The sequence below is a fragment of the Ambystoma mexicanum genome, chromosome 4p (assembly GCF_040938575.1).
Source record: "Ambystoma mexicanum isolate Mex_15411 chromosome 4p, UKY_AmexF1_1, whole genome shotgun sequence".
In the NCBI taxonomy this organism is placed as follows: Eukaryota; Metazoa; Chordata; class Amphibia; order Caudata; family Ambystomatidae; genus Ambystoma; species Ambystoma mexicanum.
This window is the reverse complement of record NC_090927.1, coordinates 939,932,989-939,949,343: the sequence shown is the minus strand read 5'-3', so window position 1 is coordinate 939,949,343 and position 16,355 is coordinate 939,932,989.

Below are 16,355 nucleotides of genomic sequence, written 5' to 3'. Positions count from 1 at the left end.
CAAAGCACATCCATCACATTCATGCACAAACAACACAAAGGCCTTATTGTAATTTGGAGTACCCAGAACCGGTGCAGAGCATAACACGGTTTTGAGAAGCTCAAATGATCGTTGATGTTCCGACTTCCATGGCAGCGGCGAAGAAATGCCCTTCTTCGTCAAGGCCAACATCGGTTTTATCACTAGTGAGAAGTTCGGGATCCACAGCCTACAGTAAGAAGCCATACCTATTAAGGCTCTGACTTCCTTCTATGTATTTGGGACAGACATGCCAGAAAGGTGTTTTATTCTTTCAGGTGTCAATCTTCTCCCCTCCTTTGACAGGAGATAGCCTAAATAGGCGACCTCCTGGCAACAATATTGAAATTTCTTAAGCAAAGATTTATGACCATGTTCACCCAAATGAATAAGCAACAATACATTGCCTTCTTTACAAGCACTTTCAGAATCTGCAGCTAAAAGCAAGTCATCGACATACTGAAGCAGTGTACAAGTAGATGGCAATTCAAGGGTGTCAAGCTGCTCTTTCAAAGCCCTACTATAAATGCTCGGACTTTCAGTATAACCTTGAGGTGCACGAGTAAATATGAACGAGCGTCCCCCCAAGGTGAACGCAAACAAATATCTACTATCTTTGTGTATAGGAATACTGAAGAAAGCATTCTTCAGATCCACAACACTAAAGTGAGTAGCTGTAGCAGGGATCATGTATCGTTGTCACATCAGGCACAATTGCAAATTGTGGGGCGACAACTTTATTAATAGCGCGTAGATCAATTATGAAACTGAATGGGATTGCATTGTCACCTTTCTTGTACACGGGTAAAATCGGACTGTTACATAAGCTACCTGCAATCTCTTCAATCACCCCTCGATGCACAAAATCGGAAACAATGCACTTCAAAGCACTCTCGCCCTCAACTGAGATTTTATATTGCGGAATGCGTGGTAGTTTAACTCCATGTTTCAAAACTATCTTAACGGGTTCAATCTGTAAAACCCCGACATCATTATCGTCAACTGCCCACAAACATCCCGGGACAACGCTAAATTCAGGAGGCAATGGTCGAGTCAGAAACTGAGAACTGGGAAGTTGCTCTGGTGAAATCGTCAGTCGCACTCCGTCAGAGGAACAATGAATCACTGCATTTAATTTCTTTAACAGATTTAACCCCAGCAAATTCTCTCCACAGTTTGAAGTCAAGAGGAATGGACAGTGGTCCGTAAAGGGACCCAAAGAAACAGGGATCGGCGAAGAAACCGGACAAAAAACTGGTATGCCAGAAAACCCTACAGAAACATTAGTTTGCCCTGACAGTGGAATGTTTGGAACCCGAGAATGATCAATGGAGCACTTCTGTGCTCCAGTGTCTATCAAAAACTGATGTTTCCTATTCCCCACTAGTAGTTCAACGTAGGGACCTTTTTGACTAACAGGAATAGATGAAGGTTCCAAACCCTGCTTCGGGTAATCCTAACGAAACAAAATGTCGTCGAAAGGAAGCTCTTCAGAAAGGTAGGTGGCAGAAGGGTGATCAAATATGTTTTTTGTGTCCACACTCGAAGTCTGCTTATCCCATGAAAAAGGTTGCTGAGGATCTTGTGAGAACTGACCTCTATCAGGGCCCCCCATTCCGAGGCGACCTCTAGGTCGTCTATCCATACTCCCAAATGTGTTGTTTGACCTCTGTCGAAGGATGGGGCACTGTGCATGCCAATGACCTTCCTGGCGACAATAGGCACATTGGTTAATATTCACAGGACCCAAGGGGACGTTCCCTTGCGGAACATCTGACCTCTGGTCTGTGAATTACCTCCTCTGGGATTTCTAACAATTTGCTGTAACAATACTTTAGTCTTCAAATCTCCTTTCCTCTTCTCGACTCTATCTTTTTCATTATAGGCACGGTTCTCGTAATACTGAGCGATGTGCAAAACTTCAGATTGGGATTTCGCCTGCCAAGCGCTCTCAGAGGACATAATCTGTGACTGGATGTCAGGCAGCAATCCACGCACAAATGTGTCCACAAACAACCTTTTCCCAGACTCTGTGCCCAAGTCTTGTCCACTGAAGTCAGAGAATACCTGGTCGAATTGATTAAAGAATTCAGTGGCACCCTCAGATTTTCCTTGAACACAGGTCGTAAGCTTGTCCCAAATAATTCTTTTCTCAGGAATTATGGTTTTCAATTTTGCAACAATTTTATCAGGCAAAGTGAGTATTACCTGAGGTGGTTTCTCACCAGCTGGTCTTTCCCCATCAAGCCTAGTTATGTTAGCCCACGATTCTCCCAATCCAGGCACATCGTCTATTGTTCGAACCTGCTTCCATAAATCTACGGGCAGGAGTACAGAGAATAACAAGTCAATATCACTTAGGGTGAACACAGAGGACTGCAAAACAGACTCTATCTCTTTGTAGAATCCTGTCAGATTTTTCCTAATATCAGGAATTGATTGTCTAAGTGTTCACTTCCTGTCACGAAAACGGGACGTGAACAAATTGTGATACATAATGTGCGGGAATGTCCACAGCGGGTGCACCTGTCGCAACGTTATCAGGAATCTCAACCTTTGGGACAAATGTCGGAGGAACCTCTCTCATAGGCAACTGAGATATAGGTAACTCCGACCGCTTACTAAGCAACAGAGCCAGGTCGAGCGCTGAGGCAGTCAAAGAAGTGTTGAGCGAGAAAGCCCTCTTACAAATACCCAATAACTCTGTGGGACAACTAACCTTCTTCCTTACACATTCATCCTGCAGGTACTCCACCATTACCTGAATCACCTTCCTCTGCATTTCTACTGTATACTGACTATACGTTTCATACACTTCATCTGGCGGTATCGATGAATCCGAGATCCATCGAATCGCATCTTTTGTATAGATTCATACTTCCTCAGATGCTGATTTACGACACGGAAGGAATTGTTTCTGCACATACATACTGTCATCTTCATCATCCTCATCCCGCAATTTTTCTAAGTCCCTCCTATACTCAAATAACCTCTTGACATGACCATGTACTTTCTCCTCAGTGTCCCTTGAAAGCGCTAGAGTATTCAGATGCCTCAACCCTTGTGGGAGATCTGCGTTATGTAATCTACCCCACATTACACATAAATGAGTCCCCAAACCTTCAATAAAAAAAATGTTCTCGGGAAAATTGTCCATATTTGATAATGTGGAAAAAACATTAGCTTGATCATCTCTCTCCATACAATGCTTAGCCCATGCAAACAATTCCCGTTTCTTTTCTGCAGAGACAGTATTTCGAGTGACAATCTTTGACCCCGCACCCTGATCAACTACAGTCGGTACAGAACCACTCGGGAGCGGAGGTGCGGGCAAATTCAATGGAGGTGTGACTATCGGCGCAAGGGGAAGAGGTGGTAGAGTAGGTAGAGGAACAACAACTGGAGGAATAGGAACAATAGGTTGTACAGGGGGAACAGGAATAACAGCAGGAATAGGCAGAGCACCAGGGAGAGGATCATATGGAGGTGGCGCAGAGGCACCAGGCCTTCGTTCGTTTAACAATTTGTCAATAAATTCTTCAGAAACATGAAAATCTTTAGAGGGATAGATTTTCTGGATACCGAGTGAGAAAGCCCTATCCATATTCTTGACTGACTCTGAATGTTTTTCCTTATCATACAACAACGCCTTTTCAGCATTCGTTTTATGACGGCGTGCATGTTTATCCCTACTTTTAAGCTGCTGCAACGCTTCTTTTTCCAATTCTGCAAAACATCAAATGCTGCAGGTCTGGCCTTCTTCTTTAACAAGACCGATTCTAGGTATTCAATACGGGGGATCTCGAAACTACCATTGATTGGCCACTGAAATTCGGAGGCATGTCTGGTTTGTCTGTGCCAAATATCATTAAATACTATACTTCCAATGCCATGCTTACAGTACATAGTACACGCCGGCGACCCCTCCTGTGGTGCCGGGCGGCTAAATTCCAAAGATTGTCGATCGCTGCGGAACAGTGCCCTAAAGCAGATAGACAATTTCCCAGGCATTTCACAAAAAATTGATGTTACCTGGTCAATAATTGTGTCTGCAGATACAATACGCCAAATTCAAATTGTCAGGGTTAAATTAAGAGTCGGGTCACGACTAGACCTGACCAAACCTAAGGAGGACCGTACGGTTTACCAAAGAACTTACCTAACACATTTTACCTTTTGATTGGTGGTTTCGACAAATCTGCCCGCCTCAAAAATGGACCCTTGTCAAGATGCCGTTTCAGACCACACGACTATCGTCCAAGGATCGGATCGTGCAGCGCTGCCGAGGTATCGCGTCTCGTTCGGTCAGGCCCGCAGTAGCACACTGTCCGATCCTGGTTCGATAGCCTGCGTCAACCTTCAATGATCCGGCATCAATCTTGAGGGTCCCTGTTCGGGCGCCAACTGTGAAAACAGAAAAATAATATGAGGCCGGGAAGCCCAAAAGGAAACACACCAACACAGGTTACAAAGAAACATGCAAGTACTTTATTTCAAGCTACAACACTTACCAAGTCAACTGACAAACGGATAGCTATTCGGCTCTCAGTATATCATAACGAACTTCAACAAGGGTTCGATGTGTTCAGTGAGAGACCGCACATTGGAATACCCGGGCCATTTATAAAATTTGTCCAGCCCTTGGCCAACCCTCTTGCGGGTTAACCATTCTGTGAAATACAATACTGGTCTAGGGTTCCTTGCCAGGTCAACCTTTAATATATGCATTTTGATTAGTTTCGCTGATATAAATAGTACATTTACATATAGGTCAACAGTAGGACAAGGTCTCAGTTCACGACCCCGACAAGTAGCCTGCAGGCATATTAATCATTCAGCTGTACGGAGGTCACAACGGCCAGAATCTATTCGAAATGTCATTTGTCCTCCATTTTGATGTTCAGGGTGACTTCTACATAACAAGAGAACCTAAAATGGCGGTTTGATTCAAGATGGCGGCTTACATTGATTTCTCTGCGGTCAAGACCTTGCCGTGGAGTTTGTTCGCGCATGATGTTTAGACAACTTGGCGTAGGCCAATATACATATAACTATTACAATAGGAGGCATAATATTATTTCTATTCCGACAGCATGCTTGCATTGGCATTTCTGTTGTTGATCTGTGAAAGGTGCTTTCTTCATTTACCGTTTTCCCTTTCACATTTCATTTCATTTTTATTTATTATGGTGTTCTCACACATGCCACAGAAGGAACGTCAGGAAAGGTCCGGTACAGCAGGGGCAGCACCTGTCTGGATACTATAGGGGACTAGCCGGGAGATGGAATTATTAGGTGGTCATCACCTACATAGGCGCCAGTCATTGTAATGCTCACACCCTTCTAAGTACCTTCCCTTTGTACAGTAGCGCGTTGCAATACATGCACAATATGCCCTTTGCCGGGTAAGGGTCTGTAGCACGGCATATGGTTTGCAAAAGTTGTTTTACAGATCCGCTGCCCTACAGGAGTATCTCTCTTGTTGCCCCAAGCAGATGTGCAAAATGCTGTACATGAACATACCCTACCTAAATGCTGGAAGGGCGGTAGCCTGCCCACTGGTCCCTTGTGCTTTGTTTTCAGTTGTCATCATATGTAGTAGAAACAGTTTATGCTATGCCATTACTGTTAGGGGTAGCATTCACGGATATACATACATTGTGGAATACAAGAATGTTTACATGAACGTGAAACACAGCTTCATTACGTGCAGCAGGAAGCCATTTATTCTGTGTGACCCATGCAGCTACAGAGCTTTTCTAACTGGCACTAAGGTAGTTTGCGCTCTGCATATTTTGCTGTTTCCTTACTTTCCTTTACATGCACTAGTATGTGTGTGAGGAAGGTGCAGCAGCTTCGCCATTTTGCAGACTAAGTACAAACTGTCCCACCTGCAATTACATGTTTTCTTCAAATATACGACTGGCAGGCAACCTCTTCATACTTTCCGTCCCACCGCTGAGTGCAGACACAATGGGCCTCATTACGAGGTAGGAGGTAAGGGATTACCAGCAGCGGTAAGGGTGCCGGTGCCGGTAATCCCTTACCTCCATATACCGAGGTCCCTTAGTGGGTCCCTTCCTTAACGCCTGGTCTGACCAGGTGTTAAGGACGGGACCCACTAAGGGACTTCAGAGCTAATATTGGTAAAGCCCTATGGGGGCTCAAATGGGAATGGGGAATGGTTCTCAGAATGGGGACTTACCGGGTCCTCCAAGGTTGGAATGACCCGGTAAGTACCCATTCCGAGAACTCGGACCCGGTATGCGGTAAGCGGGTAGCTATGGTGCTAATAGCACCATGGCTAGCTCCTACCTCGTAATAAGACCCAATGTATTTGTTTCACGGGTCATTGAAAGGCAAGCAGCAGATAAATGAAAGTAATGCGACATTTAACACGGCCACGTGACAATGCAGGTGGCTGGTGCTTGTTTAACAGTGGCCGTTATACAGTTAGGAGTACTGTAGCCACACATTGGTATGTTTGCAGAGCCACCCTCGAAGTCGGCAGCAGTACTTTAAATGAGGTAGCTTTCTGCATGATTCCGTAGGGCTGGCGACAGGGCTGGCGTTACCAGCATACAGTGGATGACCTATGCATGGGTCTAGTTGTGGAACAGAAACCAATGCGCTTCAACAACTACTTAAAACCGCATTCGAAGACGCGGCCATGCGGCCACTAATGGAGCCCTACAGATACTTGCAGTGTGATTACACATACGCCAATCAGGTGCAGTGTCCCTAGGAAATGTCCATATTGCTCATTTGTACTCATTTCGGCGATAACTGTCGAATTTCATTTTTTTTTTGGTTTTACCTGTAACCATAACATCCCTGTAACAATGTTTTTCCATAGAATTTCATAGGTTTTTGCTAGTGCTTATATATATACTACAAAAAAAAACTTTGTTGAGGGGACATTATGGTTAAGTTGCCCTAACAAAAACCTGTTCACGTCACTAAAAAAGAAGTGGGTCTGGGTGTCAGTGTTAGCAGTGCACAGGGGTGGTGGCAGGGTTGGGGGCTTAGTTGACCATAACTGTCGAATTTCAAGGGTTTTTCGGTTTTAATTTGAAGCATAAAGGGGAGGTGGAAAGTTTTTTTTTAGTGAAGTGAACAGGTTTTTGTTAGGGCAACTTAACCATAACGACCCCTCAACAAAGTTTTTTTTGTAGTGAATTTCACTGGTTTTTGGGAGGGCAACTTAACCATAACGTCCCCTTAGCAAAGTTTTTTTTGTAGGGAATTGTACAGGTTTTTGGAAAGTGGAACCTAAGCATGAAATTGTGGCAATGAAGTTGTTGAGCAGAATATACACGGTAATCATGTGATTTTGAGAGATATGTAGTATAATATATGTACTTGACATACATTTAACATAGAACATAAAGAACCCCTTCCCTATTAATATTAGAAAGGGACGGACTGAGCGCCTGTTTGCGGACGGGGACGGACAGGAGCAACAGTACCCAAAGAGGCGGGGGGTATCTGAAAATGTACTATTGGCTTACACAAAAAGTGTGAAACGTTGAAGAAGGGCATAAAGATATTGTAAGTAGTAATAAGTAAATATGGAAACATGAAGGTGGGAAAAGAAAACAACACATTTAATAACCATGTAGAATGAAGTCGATGGTACCAAAAAAAAAGAAGGATGCCTCCAGCGTAATCACTTCACAGAAACCTGGGAGCCTCATACGACAGTGGACGGACACAGTAGTACGAAGGGAGATTACATCAAAAGAGTGAGTGCAGGCCATTTTTTTTTGTGGGTGTGTTTTATTTTGGTATGTGGTGCAGAAATAATAATTTCTTTCTGTTGTTTTGACTCAGAAATGGCTAGTACTTTGGAGTGGCTGGAGGAGTATTTCCCACACGGGGAAATGTCTGAAGACAGCGACAACAATGGTACACATTAGTCTGCATATGGAGAATTATGGACCATTATTTTATAGGCATTTAACTTATGGTGTTTTTTTTTTTTTTAACAGACCAGGAAAAGAAAGAGGAAAGGGCAACAAACGAGATAGAAGAAGACAGGATAAAAAGGATAGAACAGAAAATAGTCATTTTGAACGAAAGTTTTCAAAGTTTACAGGAGTTTGTAGAGGACGTTTTGAGAGAAAAAGTTTGTTACCATTGCCCCACCTGCACCTGCCCTGCTTCTCCATTCGCTAGTCTCCATCCCCAAACCTGCAAGAGGGAAATAGACGTTTACACAAAGAATCCATCCCTTCTTCCCCTCACAAATCTTCCCCTCATAACCAGCCCGTTTTAAAATCCATATTCCCCAATATTTGTTTCAGTGTACGCTTAAAAAGACGTAAAATGTTCACGAACAGCATGCCTGTTTGACCTATCCGTAAGCAATGGAATGTGGGTGCTGTCTAATGCCAAGTAAGACGGATGTGATGTGTGACTGCACCATCTTTTCAAAATGTGCGTACATTAACAGAAAGGGGCGTCCAAAGGATGTACTACCTTGGCGTACCGCTTGGAAACGAGATAATACATGGTCATAGAACACACAAGATGTCCGGAATGGGTGTAAATAAGTAAAAAGGGAGTGTGTGAAGGACAGTATAGTGGTCCATATTGGGCGTAGTCAAAATGGTGCCATCCGTAGAACAGGCACGGTGGCCGGCAAGTTCTTAGGCAAACAAAATGGAGTTGTCCTAAGGACACTGGAACTGTCCATACAGTGAACATAGCATGCGTGCACATGCGCAGTACAAACGAAAGGATTGGCAACATTGCGCCTGTTCCTAACTGTGTGTCTCACTTGTGTCGTACTTTGAAGTAGTTTGAGAACCCAAACACTGCCCGTAGGACACTTGTGACATGTGCATGTTTGATTCTTTGCATTTGCTATCCAGGGGACTTTCATTAAGGGGGCAGATGTGTTGAGGACGTCATCTTCTGACCGCACCTACGCTGCGCGTGGGGACTAATTTCCACGGTTTGTGTGCTTCTGCAACACTAAAAATTAACTTGTAGACACAAGGTAAAGTATTGAGGAGTGTAAAAATGTAATTTCACACATCCCAAACAATAGGCCACCTCAGGAGTTGCTGTGTAAAATGTGTGTACCACTCTGTAGGGATGAAGACGGTCGCGAGGCACACCCCTGCACCCCTTCAAAAGGCCACACCCCGAGTGCATCTTCATTGTCCTTCTAGCTATAGTAGATAGAGGTGCGTTGCCTTTACTGCTGTAGTGACGAAAAGAAAACTAATCAGTATGCTTCCATGGCTGCTGTTGGGTTATTAGTCTCTGCACCACCCTCAAACCCGCCACCATCACCACCTCACCAAGGGCCTGCAGAGAGATATATGGGTGAGGATGTAGAGATTGAGGAAGAAGAGGAGGAATAGAATGAAGTGGAGGAACTCCGCACTAGGAGCACTCAGCAGTGGGTGTGGCAGTTGTTTTCCGTTTATGGGAACGTACAAAAAGCATGTGCGAACCTGGTGAACTGTAACCAGTGCGATGTGGTGTTGAGTCGCGGGAGATTTGGAGCATACAGTTTTGCTACGACAACCATGAAGGGACATCTCACTTCGTTCCACACTGCGGACATTCGCAAGGTGGTGCCATGTGAAGAGCGTAGTCGTTTGAGTTCCTCCACAGCAACCTCGGAATCCGCTCCTCTCATCACAAGAGACACTCCTGTGGGGGAGCGCCTCACTCCAGCTGCTTCACAAGCCATTCGCAATGCTCTGGACCCTTACCTTTCAAAGGTGACAGTAGTGTGCACGTATTGTGACACAGAACTCTGCAGGGGGGAGAGTTTTCGAAGTGCTTTTGAGGCTGCAGTCACTGAGCACCAGAAGATTTGCTCCTTACCTAAATAAAGATCACCCATAATATTTGTCTGTTGAGTTGCCCTTTCTTATCCCCGTGGCTAGTGTCCCCTCTTCTTGTGAAGAAACATCTGATTACCAGCATATGTGAGGTGGACTCCATCTCTTCGGAAAATGGAACGGCTACGAAATAAAATGTTTTTATTGTGGAAAGAGGACATTCCAACATCTCTTAAAAAGGCACAGACAGACTTATTCACATTGCGTCTCGCTTTCTCCATTTGTGGACCAAATGCAGAAGAACGCAACCATTTTTGTCTTTGGGCAATACGGGAAAAAAGTATTTGACAATTTGGAAACATGTCCATGAGCTTCGCGAGTCCTTCCTTCATGGCAAATTGTAAAGAAATGCCAGATACATGGCCTAAACTGTTTCCTCCACAATGAATGATGAGTATTTCTGGAGGATGCTCTGTCTGTAAAGTAACACAAAGAGGTACCAAGTCCACCCATCTCATGCCACGCACGCCATGCCAGTGGACTTCCGCATGTGGAAATCTGAGATTTGTAGACAAACTGCAGCTTTCTGCATGCACCTTCAACCAATGTATCCATGAGTCTCCCACAATCCAGATAATCTGTTTTCGAGCATGGAAAGCCATGGCTTTGTGGTTTCCTGTGAGGGAGAAGACGGTCTTACTAAAGTACGTCGGTCAGAACACACCTACTGAACTTTATGGACCAATCCCTAGCTCCGCTCATTCTCATTTACATGCGGCTCCACCCTTCGATCCCCGGTGGTGATATGTGCTGGCTGCTAACTATCGCCATGTTCGCGGGCATGTACAGGATCAGAGCGTGACGGCGATACATTAAAGTACTATTCCCCTTTTTCCCCTTTAAGGTAGGCTCTGAAAAGAGCCGTTTTTTAAAATTTTTGGCCATATATCGTACAGACATGTGGTATTTTATGTATTTTTTGTATTTTTTGTCCATGCTTTACTCGTGCAAACATTACAGAACCTTCTCTAAAGTAAGTCTTATGTTCCAAATAAACATTGCATTTCCTAAAGAGGATAGCGCAAGACCATCTCCTTCAAAGTAATGTGCATTGCTTGGAGAAATGTTATTGTGGCTACAAAAAAACACACCAACTCGTAGCATGAATGCACGCATGCCGTGATTGATGATGCACCTCCCGATGCTTTGATCTGGAGAGAAAACAGAAGTATTGTTCCTATGCACTCTCGGGAGTAAAGCAGAAAAAATAAATTTCGATGTTGGGAAGATGGTCATGAGTGCTTCAACCAACTGTGCCAAATCTGCCAACAAAGTATGTGAAGTCAGGTATCCAAAGTGGCAAGCACCGTAGTGCAAAATGACCACATGAGGAGTGGTCATTCGATGCATGTCTCTGCAAACTTGCAGAATTGCTGCAGCATTGGCATCAGTGTCAGCGCTCCACACCACCTCCACTCCTCACACATTGAAATGGTGTGCCACATGCCTACTCTCGGCATAGTGTTGTAAGCCTTGCACAAAAATGTCTCCAAGCAGCAAAACCCTGACCCTCTGCACCTCTGTCATTTTCAGTGTGCGCACCGTCTTTCGACACAAAAGACTAATGTGAACATCTGATTGGCTGATGCCTACAGTCGTCTTTCCATGCAGGATTTGCTGTAGAAACCCGTACGTGACATGCCCTACCAGCGGACAAGCGTTGCCTACGTGCGGCACGTAACTCTTACCCAGTCCTTCCACCCTTTCTACAGCGGTACCAAAGCGAGTCCCTCATTGGACACAACTAAGCGGGCGCACAATCATCCACCAATCACATAGAACATCGCTAATTTTAACTCCGCAATCAACATTGCGCACTTCAAAATTACTGTCGATGAGTCTTAATCAAAATCCCATACCATTGCAAAGCACCTACTTCACAAGCGACTGTGCAAGGATTGCAATTTTCTACGTACAGCTCCATGCATGTGCACATGCATCAGTATAGAGTACAGGTATGTACATTTTAATCAGAGTACATGTGGAACCCTTATGATTTAAAATAGACAAAATAATGGCGGTAAATTTCCATAGGGAACACATAACAACGCTCCCACTTTTAAAGTGCAACAGTGCCGATTTTTCATTAACAAATCACACGACCGCTTACTGTCTTCTGCATAACCTGTACATACGTTGCAAGCATGCCTATTTAGGCATAGCTCAAAACCATTTTTGTCTTAAAGGCGAGTGAAATCAGCCGATTTTGTTTTTGGCGGGTGAGACGCACATTGGATTGAATGGCCGTGCAGGAGGTTTGGCGGGTGAGTCTGCCCTTTACAAGGCGGGTACCCCCCGCCAAAAGCGTGTGAGTTGAGAAGTAGAATTTAGGGTAGATCTCAATTTTGTATGTGAAACTGTCGGAGTTCTGTACTCTGTACTGCCTACAGTAATGCTACTTGCAATGTGATAGTATGAGAATAGTAATCGCTCCTGATTGTGGTGCTCACATGTCTCCCGATTTTTGGACTTCATGCTTTTCATTAACAAGTACAAAATGTTTGCTCATCTAGTACTTTGCCCTATCGCTTACAAACCTCTCTCCTATGCATACTACACTTTGTAAAGAACAAGGAATTTCAAGTACCATATTGAAAGTAGTATGGAAAGACTGCACAAAGAGAAGTGAAATGTGCACGTGGACTGGGTTGAAATATGAAAGTTAAATCGTCTGACGAAAGAAGTACAAGTAAAGTCTGCAGTATCATGACCGCTGCAAATACACAAAGTAATTGATATTGTTTTTTTAATTCACAGTGAAGACTACTGGCCTGAGAATCAACAACATCTACACTGCAGACAACATATCCAAAGAAACCTGGTCATCTTGTACAAAAAAGTAAGTACAGTGCAACCTTCATATTGTAACTACTCCTTAAAGAGGCTGCGTGGGTTATTTGTTTATTTTGGGCACCAAAGCAAGCATTCATTTGTAAACCATTCTACCTACAAATATCCATTTATTGAAAAAAGAAAAACAGGTGGAATGGCTGACAAATCCCTGTGTGTTTGGTACTGAAATAACATAGGGAATCCTTAGAAGGTTAGATTGTGAAAGTAAGTTGTGGTAGCAAGTTTTTGGCATTTTGGTTATTAATAATGGTTCTCGTCACAAGTAGGGCACTTTGTTCTCTCATCTAAAGCACATTGTACTAGTATACAAACAATAAAGTAGCCTTACCAAATGATAGTTAGAGGTCACTGTGCGTTGACACACCATGCCAAAGAGCTTCCCCATCACACTTATGCACACATGCACACAGCACACATAAATTGTCCAACAGACCAAAGTATACTTTTTTTCTCAACAGACACCAAAGAATGCCTACCAAAAAGCAGCTCCGTAGAAAGGAATGCAGAATTCGAGCAAATAAAAATAAAGGTGCCCTATGTAAGCATCCACCTGTTGTAGAGTTAGTGGAGAATCTTGGTACAAACCACCTAATGCAGTTGGGTAACATAATAAAAGAAGTCTCAACTACCGAAACTGTACCCCCTCCATCAAAAAAAGTGTCACAAAACACAGAAATGTTGTCAGAAAAAGGCTGCCAGTACAGCTAACAATGTTCCTAATAATCCTGATAGTGTAGGAATAACCCATAGTAAAAAAAGTATTTTAACAAAAATGTTTCGTCACAGAGTCCTTCAGAATCTACTAAGAAGAGAACCAAAATCATCCTCGCCCCTTAAAACGTACCGTAGAAAGTTTATTCTACAAGCACTCATGGACAGTGCAATCCTTCTCAAAAGGAAGTTGTTCATATTAGTGTTGAAAAGGATGAAAGCATTAACAAAACTAAGTACCAAACTACAAATGAGACTCACCAATAAACGGAATGTGAACAAAAATAATTTTTTGCATGTTTGTAGTGGTGAATGGAGTCACACAACAACCACAGAGCCATATTTTAATGAAGAAGCATACAAACAAAATCAAACAAACACAAATGCCAACCATAGCAGTGGACAAGGGTATGAGAAAATCAATACTACCATCATGGAACAAGGCACACTGCTTACAAAACTGTCTTCTGAAAACTCAGAATTACCTCTTGATTCAGCAGAACCACACCGTCCAGTAAACAAATGGCCGTGCACATCAATGTGTGCCATTCCAAACAATGCTTTCAAACCTTTACGTCAGTTCCTCAATCAATATGTAAAAGGTAAAGACAAAAGTAAAATGAAAGTGCTGCAAAATATGGATATTTGTGTAGTGCAGAAAGTCACAGGACTAAAAGGACATTCATTAGCCTGCATTTCTGGCACTATTTGCAAAAGTACCTTCCATGATATCAAAAGAATAGAAGTACATCATTCCAAAGTAAGGAATTTAGTGTATAAAATATACTGTTCAAAAAGTCCAGCTTCAGAATTAGGCAATTTAAATACCACTCTTCTGCATGGTACACCCAAATACTTACAAGAAGAAATGGACCATATTCAAAAAAGGTATTTTGGAAGTGAAAGCCACGTAGAAAATGCAACAGTTTTAATGCATATTTGCAACACATCTGCACATAGCAACCTTCTATTACACACATAAAGAAAAGAAATACTAAAATGTAAAAGGTCATCGGCTGAAGTACCAAACCATGTGTGTGTACGTTGCCGCAGAACGTTTTACAAAAGGAACACAAACAATGTGGACATAGCATACAAAATAGAAAACAATGAAGACTCTAAATGGTTTGAATTAGCTTTGTACCTTTTAGCTGAAAGCAAATATGAAATAACTGAACACCTAATATGTTGCAGTTACTGTACTGAAAAATTAGACAACAACCACACTCCTTCACGTGCAATTACAAATAATTTGGAATTGTTTCCATTACCAAAAATCCTGCAATAGCTCAATTTGTATGAGAGCATAATAATTCAAACAGTTCACCCATTTCAAGCAATTATACGCCTTCATCCAAAAACAGCAAATGTACCTTCCTCTGAATTGGAGAAAGGAATTTGTGGCAAAGTAGTTTACTTGCCATTAGATCTAACGGAAAATGTGCACACTCTAGGAGTGGAACGTTCAATAGACCATTCTTTAATAGTCTTGGTAAATGGAGTACCAACAAAGGATAAAATAATTTGGCAACAATTAGTAGACTTACACAAAGTTACACAGGCATTGCAATATCTAAAAGATAACAATGAGTACTGCAAGGAAATAAATATGGATGAAAGCTTAAGGCAAACAACTGAAATAATTCAAGAGCCATCAGAAACTGGGCAATTCGAACATCTGGATCCAGCTACAGTATCCACTGTTTTGGACCATTACACAATTCATCCATTGCATTCCAATGAAAGCGTAGATGATTCACTAGAAACTTACCAAATGTGACAAACCAAAGGGTCAACAATGAGTATTTGGGAAAAAAGTATAGAAGCACGTGCTTTTCTACTGCTATTTCCTACTGGCATAGGTGGGAGATACGATGATAGACCCACTCAGATTGGGGCATCAGAATACTGCTCATTACAAATGTATTCGCAAGATCCCAGATTTAGGCAAAATGTGGAACACATATTTCACCTACTCTATGAAAGTGAATTAGCAACACTATGGCGCTATCTGCCCTACCGACAAACCCCCGGTGATATTAGCGCCGGATCACGGGTTTGGCGGTAACGGAAGTCCCCATTCCCCACTGAGCCCATTTGGGAATGCCCCATTCCCCATTGGGCTCAATGGGGAATTTTCGTGCTCATACTGCCGGCGGATTTCCCGCCGGCGGTATGTGCGCAAATTTTTGGCGGATTTACCCCCAGCTCAGAGCTGGGGAGAAATCCGCCGAAGCCCTGATTTGGCGGACCCTTAAATCCAGCAGTAATAGCGCTACCACCGGATTTAAGGGTTTCCGCCAAACTCGTGATAAGGCCCTATGTTATATGGAGTTGCACACATTCTTAAATCTGGAACGCACTTTCAAATTATGTCAGCTACGCAGTTAATACAAAAAGTGCAAGAAAAAGATGAGGTTTTACAATCAAGTATAACAAATTTGTTTGCAAAAATGCGTGGTACAAATGAATACTGGTTCAGACGGCACAGAGACGTGCGTTGCATGATCAGAAACCTTGGACCACCGGACTTGGTTTGTTACGCTACATTGTGCAGAATATGCATGGGAAGATTTACATGAGTTCCTATGCATAGCAAACAGCAACAAAAACAACATAGATATATTAACACCTGGAGAACTTTGCTCTCTAGATCCAGTTAATGTCTCAAGATCTTTCCTTCATCGTTTCATTGCAATGCTACACTTTATTTGCAATAAAACTGTTCCTCCCCTTGGAGAAGTGCAACACTTCTTTTGGAGAAAAGAATATCAAGCGAGAGGAGCACCACATATTCACATGCTGTTATGGATTAAAGGTGCTCTGAAATTTGGGCACGACAGTGATAGCACTGTTTCGCAGTTTATCCAAAAGTATGTCACATGTGAAATCCCTTCACAACAGACACTT